The sequence below is a fragment of the Protopterus annectens genome, chromosome 13.part0, assembly GCF_019279795.1.
Source record: "Protopterus annectens isolate FY-2018-M chromosome 13.part0, PAN1.0, whole genome shotgun sequence".
NCBI classification, from domain to species: Eukaryota; Metazoa; Chordata; order Ceratodontiformes; family Protopteridae; genus Protopterus; species Protopterus annectens.
This window is the reverse complement of record NC_056747.1, coordinates 628,718,575-628,734,766: the sequence shown is the minus strand read 5'-3', so window position 1 is coordinate 628,734,766 and position 16,192 is coordinate 628,718,575.

The window sequence follows — 16,192 nt, the reverse complement described above, 5'->3', positions numbered from 1 at the left end:
GTATGTCATGGGTTTTATACCTCTATACTGCCCTCAGTTGTGAATATCCTCTTTGTTCTTGTGTATTGGCACTTAAACACTTATCCATTCTTCAGGGATGTGCCTATCTCTCCATATTGTGATGGTTATCCTCAGGAGTAATGTCTTCCTCAGTACACCAAATATCTTCATCGTAACTGGAATGGCTGCATCTGAACATGTTGCCTTTCCTGACTTCATTTTCCTCAGTGCTGTTTTTATTTCTTCTAGCTGGGTTCTCCTTCCTCTTTCATCACAGGCTGTACAACTTATGCAGGGTTCTCTTCATTCAGAAACTTCTTTATAGCCAACTGCTCTCAATGTCCTCCAGTCTGATGAACAGATTGTTGTTGACATCATTTATGAATGACTTCTGCTGACTATCCTCTTTATCTTTCAGTCATTCTCTTCCAACCTATTAGAACTTCTTTGCGTGATCTGCTGAGTCACATATCAGAAGGTAATTGAGTTTTGCTGACATCTTTTGCTTTTCTTTTCTATTGTAGCTACTCTTTGTTATCCAGCCAGTATTCCTTATCACACCCAGGTAACACCACAGATGGACCACTTTCACACACAGTCTTTCAAACAAGGTTTTTCACAGCGGGCAAGCTTACTGAACCCCCATGTGGAAGGGCTTCACCCCCAAGCCACCACTCCTTGGCTGCACAACCACTTGAGAAAAGAAAAAAAAAACAGAATACACAGTGAATCAGTGAATTAGTATATATAATTAAGGGGGTGTGGGGAGCTTGGTTGCAGAGGTCTTGTCACCCTGCAAAAACACTGTTTCATGTTGCATTTTCTTATATTGAATATTTTCAACATTTTAACTGATTTGTGATTCAGTGAAATTGGTTTCATTTGTCTGGATTTTCAGTGAAATGGGTTTCAGTCAAATTGCTTTTCAGTCAAATTCTTTCAAACATTTAATTTTCAGTCAGGTACAGTTCAGTCAAATTATAGCAAACAATATATATATATATATATATAGATAGATATACACACATACACGTATGCACATACATATATACATATATACCATGAAATAAACACTTACTTGAAGGGTATCAGATTGTAATTAAACTGATGGAAACACTACTTGTTCAGACTCCCTGACAGGGTTTAATATGTGTCCATCAGGAGGATTATTCAAAATTCTACATTTACCAAGGTCCTGACAACTCTGAGACAAGCTTTAACATGGGTCCAGAAGTGGGACACATCCGATGCAATATATTTGGTCGGGCGTGCTCAAACACTTAGTGAACAATTGCAAGTGCTTCAGCTACTTTGTAATCGATCACTTGCCCGCAAAACTAAGTGGCATTACTCCTTCTGGCATGTGTGCTAGAAGTTGCTAGCTCCTATTTTCCACTGTACTTTATGCTATGTAGTGCACAGTGATTAAGTATTTTGCAGTGTGGTGATTTTATATATATATATATATATATATATATATATATATATATATATATATATATATATATATATATATATACGGTTCCCTATTGAAATTTCTGCACACGAAATGTTGAGTTCCAACAAGCCAAAAAAAGAATGAAATCCCAAAGAGCAGCGAATTTTGAAAATCACTCTTCTCCTTAAAACTTTCTTTTGGGGGAGCTTACCCCCCAACTTGTATATACCAAATCCAAGATTGCCATGCCTCGGAAAAAAGAGAATATTCAGAGAAATGGCATCTCAGACTTAATATATGTAAGTCCGATCTTTTGGCCATTCAGTCTCCGTATTTTGGGACTCGTTCTAGCGGGCCTCGACATTTCAAATGGTTACCTATATAGACATATGAGTATATTCATTTTCACAAAAGTGTGTGTGTGTGTGTGTGTGTGTGTGTGTGTGTGTGTGTGTGTGTGTGTGTGTGTGTGTGTCTGTTTTTATATATCTAGCTTATCTATCTATAAACACAGTCTATGATGAAAGAGGAAGAAAAATCTACCCTAGAAGAAGTAAAAACAGCAGTAAGGAAAATGAAGTCAGGGAAAACAACAGGTTCAGATAAATTCACAGCAGGTACGATAAAGATATTTGGTTTATTTTTAAACACCTTTATTAGATTATCATTTAAGACATAGGCAAACATATTAACATTTTTCCACTTACATACATTATACATCACATATCTTTTATTTCTTTCTTTGTAACTATCATCAGTCCAGCGTTATATAAATTACTGAATTCTTGCCTTCCTTTAAACCTCACTCTTCCTCCTCCTGAACATTATTCTGCATGTATTGTTCCCACAATTTCCATTTATTTCTAAGCAATTTGCGCGTTCAGTTCTTTTATTTCTTTTATAATGTTCAGTGCTTCAAATACATTTGGTTTAGACTTTACAGGTTCATATTTTCATAGGTAAGTACCAGGTAGCTGCCCTTGCAGACAATTTTAAGCCTAGCTAGTTTCCTTTTTTTTGCTCAGATTAACCTATCCCATTTGATTAGAGCTTGGCCTTACCCATCCCATAGTCAATAATTATATATAACCCCTAATGATAATAACTTGGATCATACCATAGATAATATGAGGAGACCCATGCATGGGATAAAGCATTTAGGGCCTGACAACTCTATCCTTTACTAGTACAGTGGCCAGTTCAGGGGTATATTTTCTATTTCCCATCCATAAATCCAAGTTGCACTTGATAATGAACGGGGATGAACTTTGTTAGTTTTATGTGATGTGGCGTCTGTTCCAGAGCAGTGGTATCCTCTGTTAGATATGCCTTTTCCTCCAAACCATTCTGTTGATATCGTAGAAAATGTTTATATCTCTAGACCAAGTATTTCTAATGCCATTTGTCTTGCTGATCTGCAGTAAATCCATCAGTACTGGGTTAGAGGATGTTTTGTATGCCAGACAAAGTTCACCTCTCAGTACTCTGTAGGATACCAAGTATAGTGACAGGGCTTTGAGTTGGTACATGTAAGACATTTTGTTTAGGCCTTATATCCTTTTAGTAAGGTATCTCTGTGGGCATTCCAGTTGTTGCATGTGTCTGGACAGATGCATGCCAAAGAGGGCATTATATTCAACGAGTGGTTTAATGACAGCTGAGTAAAGGGCCTTAGTAAAGGCCCCTTGCTACTGACTTTTACTTCAGAAAAGTAGATGCCAAACAGGAGAGATTCCAGCACAAACTACTGGGGCTCCACTGGTGACTGGTCTTTTTTGTGGAGTTAACTTCCACTGTTTTGATTTCCTGGATCCTATTTGTAAGCCAGTTGGCAATCCAGTGGGTGATATAGGGGTTTATTCACAGTTTATTTCAATTTTCTACTATGCCTTAATGAGGAATGGTGTCAAACGCTGTGGCCAGGTCAAGGTATGTGGTGCGTACCATTTTGCCTTCATTTATTGCTTTGGAGACCTTTTCAAAAAAATCCACCAGGATGAGTAAGCATGACCTGTTCTTGATTAATCCAAACTGAGACTTTGATTTCCATTTTCTAATCATTTGTTTTTTGGCAGCCAACAGACAATCTTAATAAGGCCTTACTATGTCTAGATAATTCAAATCCTGTGTCCCAACAAAAAAAAATTACTTATTTTATAGTCATTTGCTCACTCAATATTTCTGATTGAGTACTATGTAGTGAATTTTTAAAATCTGCCAACTCATTATACACTGAAAACATATGTTCCCAGTTACCCGTTCCTTCCACGTCACACCTCCAACATTTGCTATTTACCCGAGAAAAAATTCTTTGAAGTCTTCTCCAGGTTTAAAAATACCTAGGCAAACACTTCCAAGCAAATATCCTAAACCTTTTGGACTTTGTTGCATGCTTGGGAGCCATACATGTGCCCTCCCATTCTTCTCTTGTAAATTGCTTTTCCAGTCTCTCTTCCAATCTCTGTTATCTTTATCTGATTGATTCTTATTGTTATCCTGTAATGTTTTATATGCCCTACTAATTCTAGATTAAGCTGTTCTAGATTTGTCTAAAGGCTCCACCACAGCAAGTCTTTCACTTAAGATTTCCCTTATCCCTTTCTCTTTGTCTATATTCTGATAACAATCCCTGGTAGGGAAGGCAATCTCTGGACTGCAGTCCAGACATCTTTTTGGCCTTATCTGACTCTATTATCTTTCTCTCTCTAGTTATTTGCTCCCAATACCTAGGTTCCTTTGCCAGTTTTCTCCAGTAAATTCCAGACCCCTCTTGCCTATTTTCTGGTCCTCTACTTGCAGTCATCCCCATTGGCAAAATCTCCTTTCTCCATTCTCATGTTGGCTTAGTTCTTGGAATACTTTCTGCTACCTTATGAATATACTATTCTGTATGGTTGTTATTATTCTCCTTAAGGATCTGCCTCAAAAATCCCATTCTCTTTTTATTTCTTGAACACTCCCCACTTCATCATCATCACCCCTTTCCATTTTGAATACTAACCTTTTTCTTGTGTTATGCATATGAGCCTTGATTACATTGCTCTAAAATATCCCTTCAAATCAGGTAATCCTAAATCACTTTGTTCTGTTGGAAAGATCAACATATCCCACTTAACTCTTGTCCTCTTCCCCTCCCAGATAAATTCCTTCAGTTCATTATTAATTATTGTCCACAACTTTATATCTGGTTGAAAAAAAATATGCCTGACCCGTATATAACACAAAAGGGACTAAAACATTTTCACTGCTTTTATCTTACAATATATATATATATATATATATATATATATATATATATATATATACATATATACATAAACAAGAGCTTCCAGTTTCTCAGTTTTTGTATTATCTTTTATTTAGTCTCTTCTCACATAACCTTAGCCACCATAACAGAAGCCTTTTTAATCCATACTCCTAAATACTTCATCTTATCATGTTCCCATAAATATGGGTATTCCTGAATCAATTTGTGTGTGGGTACAACATTTAAGGCTATAGCCTTTGTTCAATCTTCATTAACTTTATATCCTGAAAAGCCTTGAAACTGTTTCAGAATGTCCTTTTCTTGATTTATCAGGTGCAAAATAATATCATTTGCAAATAAAGCCAACTTTTCTTGATTATCTTGGCAATTATATTCTTGCATTTCTGAGTCCCTTATTTTCTTTGCCAATGACTCTAAATATAAAGCAAATAAACGATAAAGAGGACACTCCTACCTGGTTCCTCTTTTCAAACAGAGCTTATCAGAGAGAAATCCTCCAACTTTAATTCTTGCATCTGATCCTTTATATATCCTTTTAATTTATTTTACTGTATCATGGAATGCAAATGCTTCCATTGCCCTACTCATAAAATAATAGTTTACTTTGTTACATGTTTTCGATGGATCAAGACCCACCACCAACAGCAGTATTTTCTTACATTCTGCATCTCTCTGGATCCCCATTGTTCTATTAATGTTGTCAAATGTTTGCCTCTATTCAAGAAAATCACATTGATCCATATATATTAGTTTTGGCAACATCTTTGCCATTCCTTTAGCTAGTATAGACATAAACTGGAAAGGCTCACCCAGACTCTGCCATAGTTTGCTGTGATTGAAAAGTTAGTTTGCTTTTTATTTCTTGTATTTTGTATTACTTTATTGCCTTTTGCTATTTTGTATACTGTGATTTGTTTTTTTACACTATCTTTTACTTGTATTTTACTTTTAACTGCATATTAAAACTTGAAAAGAGACCACAACTCTGTCTCTTGTGAGTCAGACAGAAATGTTTCCCACCCTGCCACCTTGTTACTGTTGTGTTCTTAAACACCACTGTCTTTCTAGTTACCTGCCCCTTATGTTAATCTGACCATATATCTCATTTCCTCTCTGCCTTTACCGGCTGGTGTGAGTAAGCACAAAATTATCATTTTGTGAAATCACTCCCCTTCAATTATTTAAATTTATTGGCCATCCTTATGTATTCCATAGTAACAGAATACAAAAGTGCCCACCCCTTTCAATATATCTTGCTCTTTTAAAAATAGTGGCTCTCCACTAAAATGTAACTTTTAGACAGGTAAAACATAAGTTGCCCACTTTCATATCTAACTGCATAGTGCAAACTGCAGTGTTTAGGATAAACCATTTTTTTCATCTTACCTTTAATCGTCTATTGCAAGACCACCAGTTACTGAAGAGCACACATTCTGCCTCTCAGTAGTCATCTTGGGATTAGTTCTTCTGTTTTCTCCTGGCGAAAGAAGGAGTGCAGTTACATTATTTCCTGGAGACTGATGATCACAGGGTGCTTGGAATCGGTGCTTATATTCTGATCCTGGTGAGAGTAGGAGCAGAGTGTATTGATTCCCAACTCTTTCTGGTTGGAGAGTGAGTGTCTGTACTTAATGTACCTGATTGGTCTGGTTGCTATTCGAGGCATCTACCAGAAAAAGGCTACAAGCCTACAGACCCTTGCATCATCTGGGACAAGACTGTGAATCACCAAACAGGCTGTGGCCTGCTTTTCTTCTTGGGATTGGTGCTAACATTTTGCTTCTGGTGAGAGAAGAAGCTAAGGAGTATTGTGTCCAAACAGACTGAAGCTGTGGTGGGACCAGCATTAGTAGTAGCCAGGCTGTAGCCATTCATGCGACTCCCCTCCTTTCATTATTCTTGACAAGCTAATTCTTTGTTTTCACTAAATACTGCTTGATTTCTTTCTAACTTCAGAAAATCTGCCTAAATACTTCATCCATAAATTGTCAGGGTCTACGTATTGGTTTCCTCTCAAGTGTTTGGCAGTGCTCTATACAGACTCAGACACCTTGAGTGACATTTTCCTGTAAAGGCATAATTGAAATTTCTCCAATATCTAGTTGCACACAGGACATCTAGTTTGCAGTGACAAGCTCTGTCCACATAGTTGCAAACCGGATACTCCTGACAGTGACTGATATTCTCACTCCAACAGTCTAATCAATAAAAAAGGGTCTGTTTCCATGGATATGAACTTTCCTACTGTTTCTGTTACTGGCTCGGTGGATATCGGCATCCTGAATCAATTTAGAAATTGGCTCATGTTTACTGACAACCAGTTAATTCTCAAACAAACTGATACAGTATGTGAGAGATGTATTTACACAATGTCACTGGAGGCAAAGCTCTCACATAAAAGTACTCCTAATGTCAATAAGGTTGTCAGTAGTACACATGCTGCACCTATCACTCACAATTCAAAGCAGACATATAGACCCATATATACTGAGGCACTTACATGTAACTTTCCTAAACCACAAAGACCTCCTAGAGAAAGTACACATAAGAAACACCCTCAGCAGCCCCAAATGCACTCTTTCAAAACAGTACCCACATCAACACATAGAGCTACATCTCACTGAGCCTCTACCTCTAAGCCCATAAGGCAGGTCACTACACAATCCAACATTCTAGTCATTGGAGACTCTATTGTGAGACACACTGATGTCTCTCTCACCAGGCTGAGCAAGGAGAAAGTTACGGTCAGTTGCTTATCAGGGGCTAGGATCTGCCAGATTACACATGCACTCAGGTCATTGGATCACAATTACCAATATGACTCAGTCATAGCCCATGTGGGAGTAAATGACCTGAGATGTACCTCTCTAGACTATATGAAGAGAGACATAGAGCTCTCAGAATATGTGTCTCAGTCTGGTATGAGCCTAGCATTGAGCAGCATTTTACCTTCTCCAAGGATGATGCCTCAATATGAACAAAAGATGATTGACTTTAATAATTGGCTTAGTTTCTGGTGTCATCCTAAAGAGGTGCAATATTTGTTAGCATGGAAGTAGATGTTCAACAGACCACACTGCTTAGCCAGGGATGGTCTGTACCTCTCCCCTCTAGGCTTTTGAATATTAGCTAAAACATTGTCTTCTCCTATAGTGCCTTTTTCAGGCAATGCCAAACTGAAAGTACTTCTGACATAGCAAATCAAAATCAAGAAAATCTAAAGGTATTACTATACAATGCTAGGAGCCTAAACAAAAAACTCCACTCCCTGGCAGCTCTCTTTACCTTAGAGAATGCTGATGTCTGTGTGGTCTCTGAGATGTGGTTTAAAGCCGCGGACAGCACACCAACAGTGCAAGGTTATAATGCCTTCAACACATTTAGACCAGCTACTTCACAGGCAGGGACTAAAGGTGGAGGTGTCTCTATTTACATAAAAAAATAAATATACTTCAAGGCTGGTCAAACAGGACAATGCACTTGAGCTGCTCCATGTTCAAATCTCCATAGGTAAAATCCAATACCACTTCCTTGCAAGCTATAGGTCCCTATCTATGACCTAGGAAACTCATACCATGTATTTAAACTTATGGAAATACTAACCATCCACCCCAATATCATATTCATGTGTGACTTTAATTACCCCACTATTAACTGGGAATCCTATACAACATCAAACATACATGCACAGGGATTCCTGGATTTCGTAAACACAAATTCCCTGGATAGATAGTCAGTACACCAACCAGGGGAGCAACCATACTGGATCTCATCCTCACTAATATGGGAGACTGCTGCACATCCCCTACTGTAATACCTTCCCTGTTAAGGTCAGACCACAAAATGGTCTCCTTTGAAGTAAAAATAAAACCTGGACCCCCAGCTAAACAGGGAATATTCAGGAACTATTCTAAGGCTAATCTCCTGCTATTAAGTGAGAACCTGGCACAATTTCAATCCCCTATAAACCCTGAAAACACTTCTGCCTATGCAGAACTGTTCACAGAAACCTTGTACAAACATGTTAATAGCTGAATAGAAGCAGCTGTACCCACCAGGAAGAAGTACAGAACTAACTCAAAAAACAAGCCACCCTGGTGGAATCACAAAATCAATCGGATGTCGCCTCACAGCAAGAGGTTCTCTGGTTCGATTCTCAGCTGGGTGCCTTCTGTGCAGAGTTTGCATGTTCTACCTGCGTTCATGTGGGTTTCCCCCAGGTACTCCAGTTTTCCCCCACAATTCAAAGACATGCGCCTGGAGCATTTCTCCCCAGGTCTCTGCTGAAAATAGGCTCTGTTCTAGTCGGACTTTCCCGGTCAACAAAATGATAAATAAAATAAAAAAATAAATGTATTACAGGAGGAAGAAAATCATGGCAAAAATTAGGAGGTGCAACACCCAGCAGGATAAAAGCACTCTCATTAAATTAAACAAACAGCTCAGAGGACAAATAAAGTCGACCAAAGCCATATTTGAGGTAAGTTTGGCCTCCCAGGCCAAGGGCAACCACAAAGCATTCTTTAGCTATGTCCTCAACCTCAAAGGAAATACACAGTTGTGTGCAGAGTTCATTGTAAATGGCATTACCTATACTGAGCCAGAAGATATAGCAAACCTCCTGGCTGATAAATTCATCTCCAACTTTACTCCTCTCTCTCCCCCTCAACCTTTCCACAGGAAATATCATCAAATATAGATCCCTCTACTATCACTAGGGAACAGGTCCTTAATGTGCTTTCTAAGACCAAGAACACTGCATCAGTAGGCCAAGACAATATCCCAGGATATCTTCTAAATAGCATGAAACATGACCTATCAGGGCCTTTGGAATTACTGTTTAACTGTAGCCTCCAAACAGGCTTTGTGCCTCATGAATGGAGAAAGGCAACAGTCATCCCTCTGCACAAAGGTGAGCCACGTACAGACCCTAGAAACTACAAACCCATAAGTCTCACTACACTTATATGTAAAGCCATGGAAAGAATTATCATGGAGATGATTGATGGAGATATAGTAAACCTCCAGACACTGAACCCAACCCAGTTTGGCTTCATCAAGGGCAGATCATGCCTACTCAACCTGGTGGACTTCTTTGAGAAGGTCACCAAAGCAATGGATAAGGGCAAAATCATTCACACTGCCTACCTTAACCTGGCCAAGGCATTTGACACAATACCCAACTCAGGCATTGTTGACAAACTAAAGAGGTTAGGTACAAACCTATATTTCACCTGGTGGATGGCCAAATGACTCACAGACAGGACCCAGGAAGTTAGAATTGGAGAGTCCACCTCTACAAAGAGGCCAGTCACAAGTGAAGTCCCTCAGGGATCAGTCCTTGGACCGCTCCTTTTTGGCATTTACTTCTCAGAAGTCAAGGCCAATGTCAGTGGTCTCTGGCTGACTAAATTTGCAGACGATTGCAAATTAGGAGCTGTCATTGAATCTCACACTGACACAAATGTTCTCCAGGAGGGGCTGACACAGACAAACAACTAGTGTCAGAGTTATGGACTAAAACTAAATGCCAAGAAATGCATAATAATATCCTTTGGGAAGTCATCCATCCCTGACAACACACCCCTTAGAGTTGACCCAATTGTCAGGGACTTAGGGACACACATAGATAGTAATCTAGCCTTTCATCATCACGTGTCTACAGTGGTGAGGAAATCATTCTATGTTTCGCAACTTCTAAACAAAGGTATGGCATCTAAGTCCAAGGAAGTCATTGTTCCACTGTATTTGGCATTCGTCGGATCTATCATTGAATACAATGCCCCTTTGGTATGTACCTAACCAGGCATATCCAACAAATGGAACGTCCATAGAGCTTCTTCACTAAAAGAATACAGGGCGTAAATAATATGTCCTTTGCAGACCGCCTCAAGGCCCTATCCCTGTAGTCTGTCTCCTACAGGCATTTGAGGGAGATCTATGCCTGGCATACAGGGCATTGTTAGACCCCACTTTGATGGACCTCCTGCATATCCACAAAACAAACAGTACCAGAATTACCTGTTCTAAAGACTTAAACCTTGCCTGTGATATAAATAGAACCTGCTGGAGAGATAGGTATGTATCCCAGAGACTACCCTGTCTTTGGAAAAGGCTCTCCATCCATGTGAAGCAGTGTTTCTCCCTAATGCAATTCAAGTCCAACTTGGACAATTGGATGGGAAACCAGAAATTCATCCCTGGTTTAGCAACTATGTCTCTGATGCAAACAGGTAACCTGTAAATGGTTCATCTCCCAGACCCATGCTTACACTTATCAAGGGTATCAGAACTTGTCAAAAATTTGGGATACATCAGGTTTAAAAAGGCCTTTGTGGTTGTTAGCCTAGTAAACACCTATGAACCTATGAACCTATAAACACTTTATGATCATGGTTTAAAAATAAAATTGTCTATAAGAAGAAGGATCTGACAAGTATTTACCATCCTTATGTAATACAGTCACCTCAACTTTCTTTCAAGATGTTGGTGCTTTCTCTCCTTGTAAAATAGTGTTAAATAACATTTTCACACTCTTTATCACTTTCTTCTCTCCTATAGAAGTACTATCTGTTCATGGAGACCTTCCTGAAGATTGATTATACATCACCATTTGTATCTAATCTCCTCCTGTCTTAACTGTTAGTTGTCAAGCCTCATCTACTTCTATCCTTGACATAATGAAGCCTTCCATACATATTTCCATTTATGCTTTCTTGATTTCCACATTTCTCTGCCTTATACAATTTTTTATAAAACTTCTGAAATATCTCTAATACAGCTACGCCTATGGTTATTTTTCTTGTTATAGGCTCCTGTTGCCTAAGCTAAAAGTTTTTGTGCTCTGAACTTATCAAAAAATAGTTGCTTAACAGCAATCTTTTTTAAACTCACACATAATATTAAGATATTATCTCTTTAGCACTCTGCATTTGTGCCTCTTATTGTTCTGTGAGATCCCCCTTATCCTGCAATACTTTAACTTTTGTCAGCCCCTCTATGTAATTCATATTACTTCTTAATCATATCTCATTCTCTTTATTTATACCCTGTTTCTAAACTCCATATTTATTTTATCTTACTCACTAGCTATAACTTCTGTAGAAATTTCTACTACCCATTTCTTAAATTCTTCGCTTTTGTAACAGGTAGGGGGGAAAGTGCCAGTGTCTCATTTTTACTTCATAACTTGCATTTTTATCTCAGTTTTTATCAGTGCATGATCTGAAATAGTTATTGGATATGTGTTGAAACTTTCAGTTAAATGCACGTTTGTGAGAAATATAATTTCTATCTAGTCTAGCCCAGTTATTGTACCTTAGGGAATAATATGTAAATAAATGTAAATTCTGACTGAGTTCCTACTTCTGAATTCGCATCTTCCATATCAAATATTTTCAGAAATTTCTTCAGAAATCTACCATCTTTTGTTAAATTTTCCCTTCTAGGTCTCTCAACACATCCTCACTATTGCAAATCAAGTTCCATTCCCCACATAATTATTCCCTGCTGAAAGCTGATTATTTCTCCCACAGTTTTCTTAAGCACTATAGTTGCAATGTTTGATGGAATATAAATACATGCCAGTGTAATCCTCCTCCCTTGCCAATAGTCCCTTACTACCACAAATCTACCATTATTGACTTTTTTCCTCTTCTATCACTATTGGAGGCCCTCTAGCAATTGCTCTCTTTTCCCTGATATTGAGGGATATCTATCTGAAATACTTTTGTTGTCAAATTTAAGTGCTCAATTCTTTCCAAATGTGGCTACTATAGCATTGCTATTTGCATTTCCTAATTTAATTAAATACTCTTTCCTTTTTGTCTAAACATGTAAGACCATTTATATTCTAAGATAATGTGGCTAGAATAGCCATTATGATAAAAGGCTATTGTTCCCATGTATTTTATATGACAGTTTTTTGAATGTGTATTTCTAGCTTTTGTTTCATTCACTTCCCACTGTTTGACTGCCTTGTATTTTATACAGTTGTTTCTTCTCATCTTCATTTGAACCCACACCACATTTTTCAAGATTTTTTGTTTTAATAAAAAGCCTCAAACAAAAACTTAAATACAATTTCAGAACACCCCATTCCCTATTAACTTAGAACGTGCATTCAAAACTATGCATATCTTCAAAAAATTAAGTTTAACCCTTCAGATATGAACAATAGTTCCAAATCAACAGCTGCAACCACATGTACTATCTAACCTAAAATTAAGGTTACCCATGCTAGACCACATACTACAACCTGTGTTTCCATTTACACTGATTGCTGTATGTTCTCTTCTCATCAGTATTCCCCTCCCAGATGTGAAAAACAGCTTGTATACTTTTGGAATTCATTACCTTTTATCACTAAGAAAAGGCACACTGGCTATCTTTAAATAAAATTAACTTGTACAGTATTCTATTAAATGCATTAAGATATTAAGGCTGCTAGAGAGGCTGCTATTTGTTATTCACTTACCATAATTTCAAACTATACTTTTCAGTGAACTACTTGCTAATGTACCCTGAAATGTTTCATTTCCCTCAGTAAAGAATGTTAAGAACTCTAAAGACTAATTGCTTGCACCACTCATCTCATGTAAAAGTAGTCAGCAATGAATCTTTGTAAATATCACTCAAACAGAATGTACAATTGTCTTCAGCTGCAAACTTCTTGGTTCCTCTCAACATTGGAAAAATCTAATCATTGCAATGTAAGAAACAGTACTTTTCATGGCTATCATTTTTGTCTTAGTTTTCAAGCATACTTGTTTCAAAAGCCAAGGGCATTGAGCTACATATTCATCCTTCTAAAAATAAGAGGAAAAAAATCTTAATTCTCCATACAATATAATCAGTGCACTTTTACACCCTGCTCGAGTAGCTTAAGATCACAGCATATTAGCATTAAATTTGCTTTTGTCCAATCTTTCTACTTTTGCTATACTATAAAACCTATATTTCTTACAATTAAAATGTACTTGTTTACTTTAATATCTTTAACACATATAATAGTCACTGAGAAGACTCGTCCCACATTTAAAATACCCCTTAGTACATACCATACAAAACTGCTTTATTATATAAAACAAGCAATTTATATCATGAAATATTTTATACAAATATTAATAACAAAGCAAAAAATTTTTCACTTACAGTTACTTTTCCCTTTTAGTGTCTTTCTAAACACTATTGGCATAAAGTGGGGTATATGCTTTACTGTCCACCCACAAGTTTAACAAAGTCAACAAATGTTCAGTCTTTTTGTCTTTTCAGGCAGTTTTTCTTGCAAAGCTATATTTCACAAACATGCTTGATGGTTTATAGTATCAAATGTATTCACTAATTTCAGTGTTGCTCTTCATCTCACAACACCAGGCTCTGGTTCAAGTCCAAGGTACTCCTGAGTCTTCTAGCCAATTCATGTGTATTTTCTGTCTATCATGCATTTTCCTTTAGAACACTGGAAAGGGTTTCACTGGCAATGTATGTCTATGAGCTTTATTGTCAGAAGAATGAGAAGCAGAAGCCTCCTCTTTTCGTTGACTCACTTTTGTTAAATTAACTTTTTTATTTCCTCCTTAGCTTATTCTGCATCCAAAAATGTTTTTGATCCTCCAGAAAAAAAAATATTCTGAAGGCAGCTGGATACATCAGATTGAATCTCAAACCTGCTTCTCAATATTCTCTGATTGCTGAAATAAATTTGCTTCTCTTCATCCTGGTGTACAGTGAGTAATAATTTTTCACAAATACTTTGATGTCTACAATTTTTAATACTTTGCCCTTCTGCATTAGTTTTGACAGGTTCATAGGTATATGTTAGGTTAATGACCACAGTGGCCTTTATGAGCCTAGCTGTGCAACCCAACCCAATTGTATCCCTATATATATTATGGGTGTTTATTAGGAAGGTATATTTTACTTAGGAAGTTTCTAGAGGTTATGTGAGTATGTTAGTTTGGGCATTGCTATCTCCCTCTGTATCTCAAAGACATGGGGGCCAGACCTTGGATGAATTTTCAATTTCCCATCCATTGGTCAAAGTTAAGCTTAAATATGGTTTGGAATGGACTCTGCTTCACATGGATGGGGAGCCTGTTCTAGAGCATGGGGATCCTCCGAGACACATATCTGTCTTGCCAACATGTCTTATTTATGTCACAAGCAAAATTTAAATCCTTGGATCTAGTAGTTCTGATGCTGTTCATTTTGCAGATCTGCAAATGGTCCATCAGAGCTAGTTCCAAGAATGATTTAGACAAACTCTTTTTGCTGGTATAATTGCATCTTTACTAATACAGGTCTTGTCTGATTTCTCATGGTGAAGTTTGGAGCATACACCTGATATGCCATTTCAGTTAACAAATCCTGCTGTGGAATACCAGTCAAGTTGCTTATTTGTGCTTTCATAAAATTAATAATGTCTATTCCTTCCAGTTTCTCTGGTACAGCAGAAAATCTCAGGTTTTCTCTGCATGCTCTGTCTTCTAACTCTTCTTGAGAAGTCTCATACTCCGCCATCCTTTTCTTCATTTCATCCTCTCATTTTTGCAGTTTTATCAGTGCATCTGTATAGCTAGTTAAAACTTCTTCTATTTTTTTCTACCCTTTCTTATTTGAGTTGATGTACTCCTTCAGTGTTGCATTTAGTTTTATCACCTGTGAGTGTATTTGATTTATTTATTCCTCTAAATTACTGGAAGCCATCTCTTGTACCAAAGATGACACTTGAACTGCTTTTTGCTGAACAGCTGCAGGATTCTTTCCAGTCAGTGTGCTCTCCTCACCTTTTGCAGTTGATTTTCTTTTAGGTTTTTTAACTTTCTTCTTTGCTGGTCTCCAGGCAATATACTTGCTAGCTAGTCACTGAATTTACTTGCTAGCTAGTCACTGAATTTTATATAAGCTGACAATATCACTGACTGCTATTTCTCGGGGGGGGGGGGGGTTGTACATTGAGAGAGTTGCAATTAAGCTGATGATCATTATGCAGCCATCTTGGCTGTCAAAGATGTTTAGTGTTTTAAGGAAGACATTACTCCTGGGGATAATCAATACAATATGGAAAGAGATGCACATCCCTGAAGACTGGAGGATAAGCATTCAAGTGCCAGATCACAGCAAGAAAGAAGATATTGACAAATATGGGACCCCTCAGCAGTAACAATGGGTCTAAACACAACCTTGGTGACAACCTCTCAACAATATTGAGCAGCAGAACATTTGTGGCAATGTCAGAACTACAAAAACATGCAGAGCGGTTGAAACAGTCATGGATATTTTGTCAAGAACTGGCAGAATACCACACTATGGAATCAATGGAAGGACCAGTTAGATTCTTACAAGAATTCTCATTTTCAACAGAATCAGGGGTATTTCAAACAGAGATGCCATTTTCAACAGAGCAAGGATTTTTGACACTTGATCCATACTGGTGAGGGAAAGTAAGAATAAACAGCTTTTTTGTTATAGAAGCAGAGCAACCT